A 6,000-nucleotide genomic window follows, 5' to 3' on the forward strand; every position below is an offset into this window, starting at 1 on the left:
GTTCACACTCACTGTTGGAAAACAAGACTGCCGGCACCTTATTTCAACCGTTGAGATTTGTTTTGCAAAGTATATTTTATATGAGATATAAAAGTATATATATTATGGTTTCTAAAATGTTTGCAAAAGGTTTTAATTCACGGGATCCATATAAGTGGAGAGTGCAACACTGCTCCTTGCAGCCGAGGGAGAGGTCCTCTCTTGTCGGGCAGTGCTTGATCATTAAGGGCTGAGAGGTTAAGTGTAAGACCATTGAGGATAATACCTGATGGGCTAATATTGCATCTGCCCACAGTCCCTGGGTGTTACAAGGTGGCTTGGCCCAGGGACAACTTAGGGTAAGTGTTGGGCCCATAGACCCAATTTGATGGGTTTCAGGGGGTGCACTGTCTTTAACAGTGTATTCGACCAGGCCTTGTAACAAAGGCTGGGCCGAACCCATGTGGCTGAAAAGCCTCGGGCTCACTCGAAGTCGAAGCACATCGAGAGAAAGTACCATGTACTACGGGAGATCGTTGGTAGAGGGGACGTCCTGATTCAAAAGGTAGCATCAGCGGATAATGTGGCAGACCCATTCACTAAGCCACTGACACAGAAGGTGTTTGAGAAACACGTGGAAAGTATGGGACTCCGGCTTGTACCAAATTGGACCTAAGTGCAAATGGGAGCTGTTAGACAGTTTTGTATGCCCTTAGCTTCAATCTGATTTGATGTACTTTTGTTATTTAGTGGAAATAAATAAAGTGCATGTTTGATTCATGTTGTTTGGTTTAATTCTGTGTAAAACCCTAAAACTGGACATTTATAGAGACTCGTGTTAGTTTTAAATGTTCACAGCCGTTGGATAAGTCTGGGGAGATTTATCCTGCCAAGGCTGATACTGGTGTGCCACCAAGTGTTGGGATGGCCTGTCTCAGCCATCAGGGTAAGACCCGAGGCACATGCAGTATGGGATTACTTGAATCCTTGAACCGGACCAGATTTCCAGTATTGCCCTGGACCTTGGAGATAGATGGGCAAAACTGGAAAGTTACACCTGACCCCTAGACTCGATTATGACACTTCACTAGGTGTTGGATCAGGCTGCCTTTGATATGCCAATCAGTGAGATCCTTAGCGGGGATCAAAACTTGGGTATGTTGGGGCAGTTTGAGAATTCATCTGAGTGGGTGATCATAGTGACAGAATCAGCCACTTTGTCGGACAAAGGGTAATGATCAGGAATGCACTCTCTCTGATGGAAACCAAACTATCGGCAGTTGATTTCAATTGTTGGAATTTTGTTTTGCAAAATTAATATATTTATATATATATATGTACGGTTTCGAATTGTTTGCAAATGGTTTTAATTCCTGGGATCCATGTGAGAGCAGAGTGCGGCACTGTTCCTTGTAGCCGAGGGAGAGGTCCTCTCTTGTCGGGCAGTGCTTGATCATTAAGGGCTGAGAGGTTAAGTGTAAGACCATTGAGGATAATACCTGATGGGCTAATCTTGCATCTGCCCACAGTCCCTGGGTGTTACAAGGTGGCTTGGCCCAGGGACCACTTAGGGTAAGTGTTGGGCCCATAGAGCCAATTTGATGGGTTTCAGGGGGTGCACTGTCTTTAACAGTGTATTCGACCAGGCCTTGTAACAAAGGCTGGGCCGAACCCATGTGGCTGATGTGTAGATCAATGCTTGGGTCCCACGCCATACAAGGAAGCCCAATTGGGCAGCAGTTAGGATGGTTGAGTGAGCACATAAGCTTAATGGGCCTAAAGCCCATTTCGAACTGGGCTATTTATTTAGTTAATCAAATGTGCGAATTCTAAGATAGATTGGCAGATAGGATAGGGTCTTAATCCTATCCACTTAGAGAGTCCAGATCTGAATGTGATTCAGATCTAGAAACCTCCTAATGGGATTAGGATAAAGCTAATCTAATCTGCAGATAAGATAAGGGTTTATCCTTGTCACTAGAAGAGAAGGCTGATCGAAATTTGATTTGGATAAGCACCTCCTAATGGGATTAGGAGCTGATCTTTTAAGTTAACAAAAATAAGGAGGGGGCGGCAGCCTTGAGAGAGACCAACAAGAAACACATCAGATCCTCTTTAGTGCTGAAATCAAGAGGAGAGAATTTTGCAGCCTACGAATAATCTCTTGCCGCCTCCCTGCTCTTGTCGCCCTGTTTTGCCTGTTCGATCTCCAGTTGTGGGAGAAGTCAAGATTGGATCTTGACATCAGTTCTTTGAGAAAGGATTGAAAAGGAAGTTGTGCTCACGTTCCATTCTACTATTTCTTGCAAAGGACAGAGTTATTGGGGAAGAACACTGCTGATTCTGCTCCATCCTGCACTGCGCCATCTTCAGTGGGAGCAGTCTTCGGATCCTTCCTTGGGCGTGAACACCTTCGTTGGGAGATATTACTTCTCTGTATCAGGCATTATTCTCTCCCATTCCTTTTGGTTCAGATCTGGTTCAGTTTAAGGTTCAAGATTTATCCTTGAAAATATGATTTTCTAAATAGGGAATGTGATTCCTAGTTGAAGGGTGAGAAAAAATTTTGAAATTCGCCCCTTATTCCGCAATCTTTGGGTGTCCATGTGATGGATCTCTCATCCCTTTCAACTAGTACACTTGCTAGGGTTATAATTTTAGCTATCAACTAGGAAGCTCTAAGGAAAGCTGGAAAGTCGAGGTCTCTAAAATTAAAGGCACTTGGAAGCAAATGGTGAGAGCTAACGTGACTAAAATCCCTATTTAAAGGAAAACAGACAGCTTAGATCGCCTTCAATCCAACAGCTATGAAGCAACTGCCTCCACAGCCCTATCCCGCAACCGACATGCATCACTCACCTCAGGAAGGCGAAGCATCTCTAGGCGATTTGACTTGTCTGCTCATCAAATTAGCTGGTCTGCCCGATGACACTAAAGCATAAAATGCATAACCCAGCTGGCCTGGCACCCGTCTCGCCCATGGATGTGCCACTACGACCCATCCGACGAACGTCTCCTACTTGGAGCCCATCTCAGGTATGATTCTGCGTCGCCAACATGGGACCCTGTGGTGTGGCCACATGCTGCGACCCCAGATGGCTGCACTCCTCGGGGCCAGACCGCATCTCGAACGACCAAGCCCACCTACCTCTAGGCGGCCTCAAGTATAAATAGGGCCAACCCACTCAAGGTAAAGGTGGGGGGAATCTAGACTAAAAACTTTTAACAACTCTTCAATTTCCTTTGTGGCCTTTTCTGAATGTCCTCACCTCTAGCCTCACCCACCTAGTGTTGCACCCGTACTAACTTGACTATCAAAGTCTCTGCCTCGGGTTTGCACCCAAGGCCTCTAACGTTCTCTCTCTCTCTCTCTCTCTCTCTCTCTCTATCTCTCTATCCATCTATCTATCTATCTATCTATCTATCTATCTATCTATCCATCTATCCATCTATCCATCTATCCATCTATCCATCTATCTATTTATCTATCTATCTATCTCTATCTCTATCTCTATCTCGATCTATCTATCTATCTATCCATCTACCTATCTATCTCTCTCTCTCTCCAGGTCTGACCTACCAGTCCTCGGCCACGACAGACCTCAGACACTTCGGTCAGCCCTCGGCTCGGAAGTAAAACTATAATGTTGCCCTCAGCCCATTCTGATCAGTAATACCACACAAGTAATTTATTAAGTAATAGGGAAACCAAAACGAAAAGAGGTAAATGCCAAGTAAAGTGGGTGAATTTATTCCTACATCACTGAGGTGGCGTTGGATAAAATTAAAATCTAAATGACGTATTTATGAGTTTATTGTAAATGAATAAAAGTGCATATTTGATTCATGTTCCCTTGGTATGTTTCTGTGTAATACCCTTAAACTGGACACTTAATGAGACTTGTGTAAGTTCAGAATATTCACAGCCAGGGGGTTGGTCTGGTGAGACCTATCCTGACAAGGCTGACACTGTGCTACCACCAAGTCGGTTGGGGTGGCTTGTCTCAGCTACCGGGGTGAGACCCTAGGAACATACAGTGTGGGATTAATTGAATCTTTGAATTGGACCAGATTTCCAGTATTGCCCAGGACATTGGAGATTGATGGGCAAAATTGGAAAATTACACCCGACCCCTAGACTCGATTATGATACTGCACTATGTGTCGGATTGGGCTGTCTTTGATGTACCAATTAGTGAGATCCTGAGCAGGGGTCAAAACCTGGGTATGTTGGGACAGTCTAAGAATTCATCTGAGTGGGTGATCAAAGTGACAGGATCAGCCCCTTTGTTAGACGAAGGTAATGATCGGGGATGCACTCTCACTGATGGAAACCAAGACTGCCAGTAGTCGATTTCAATCGTTGAGATTTGTTTTGCAAAATATATTTTATATGAGATATAAAAGTATATATATTATGGTTTCGAAATGTTTGCAAATAGGTTTTAATTCCTGGGATCCATAGTTGAGAGAGTGCAACACTGTTCCTTGCAGCCGAGGGAGAGGTGCTCTCTTGTCGGGCAGTGTATGATCATTATGGGTTGAGAGGTTAAGTGTAAGACCACTGAGGATAATACTTGATGGGCTAATCTTGCATCTGCCCACAGTTCCTGGGTGTTACAAGGTGGGTTGGCCCAGGGACCACTTAGGGTAAGTGTTGGGCCCATAGAGCCCATCTGATGGGTTTCAGGGGGTGCTCTGTCCATAACAATGTATTCGGCCAGGCCTTGTAACAAAGGCTGGGCTGAACCCATGTGGCTGATGTGTAGATCAATCTTTGGGTCCCACACCAGATAAGGAAGCCCAACTGAGCAATGGTTTGGAAGGCTAAATGAATACATAACCTTAAATGGTACTTAAGCCCATTTCAAACTGGGCTAATCTGATTAGTCATTTAACGGGCGAATACTGATATAAGATCAGCTGATAGGATTGGTCCCACACCCTATCCTCTCAAAGAGTCTAAGATCTAAATGAGATTTAGATTTGGAAACTTCCTAATTAGATTAGGAGATGACTGATCTAATCTGCAACTTCTAATCCAGATATGATTTGGTTTAGCAACTCCTAATGGGATTAGGAGCTGATCCTTTTAAGTCTATAAAAGGAAGAGGGGGCGGCAGCCTTTAGACACAACACACAATCATCAGCAACAGATAGACTTGTCTCAAGAGCTGAAATCACAGAAGAGAGAATTCTGCTTCCTGCAAATACTCTCTTGCTGCCTCCTTCTTGCAGCTGCTGCCTACAACAGTTCAATCTCCATTGCTTGGGTGATATCAAGATTGGATCTTGATTCCAATCTTTTGGAGAAAACATTGGTGGGAGTTGTATTCACAAGTCATCCAGGTGATTCTTTAGAAGGATCAGGTTCTTTTGGAAGAACACTGCTGATTCTACTCCACCCTGCACTGCGCCATCTTCAGTGGGAGCAGATTTTGGATCCTACCTTGGGCGTGAATACCTCCATTGAGAGATATTATTTCTCTATATCAGGTATTATCTCTCCCTACTCCTTTTGGTTCAGATCTGGTTCAGTTTATGGTTCAAGAATGATCCTTGAAAATATGATTTTCTAAATAGGGAATTCGATTCCCAGTTGAAGGGAGAGAAAAATTTTTGAAATTTGCCCCCCTTATTCCGCAATCTTGGGCGTCCATGTGATGGATTTCCTATCCCTTCAGCGGTATCAGAGCCATGGTTCAAATCTTGAACCATTCTGTTTCAGATCTGAACCTGCACAAATAGGGAGAAGGCGTTATACCCAATTTGTGTAGATATGGGTTTTGGAAAAATTGTTCCCAAAATAGATGGGCAAATAATCTGAAGCTAATTTTAAATAAATTTGATTATTATTTAGAATAGTTCTTTATAATTTTCTTGATTTATGGGTTGTTCGTTCAAGAGGAGATCGAACTCTTGTTTTGCGTAGGGAGAACTGCAAGATTTGTAGTTTATTGAATTTATTTATTACATTTGGTCTGTAAATAATTATTTTTTATTTTTAGACTCAATGTATAG

Source organism: Nelumbo lutea, chromosome 4 (genome assembly GCF_056320005.1).
Source record: "Nelumbo lutea isolate HS-2025 chromosome 4, American lotus-T2T, whole genome shotgun sequence".
NCBI lineage: Eukaryota > Viridiplantae > Streptophyta > Magnoliopsida > Proteales > Nelumbonaceae > Nelumbo > Nelumbo lutea.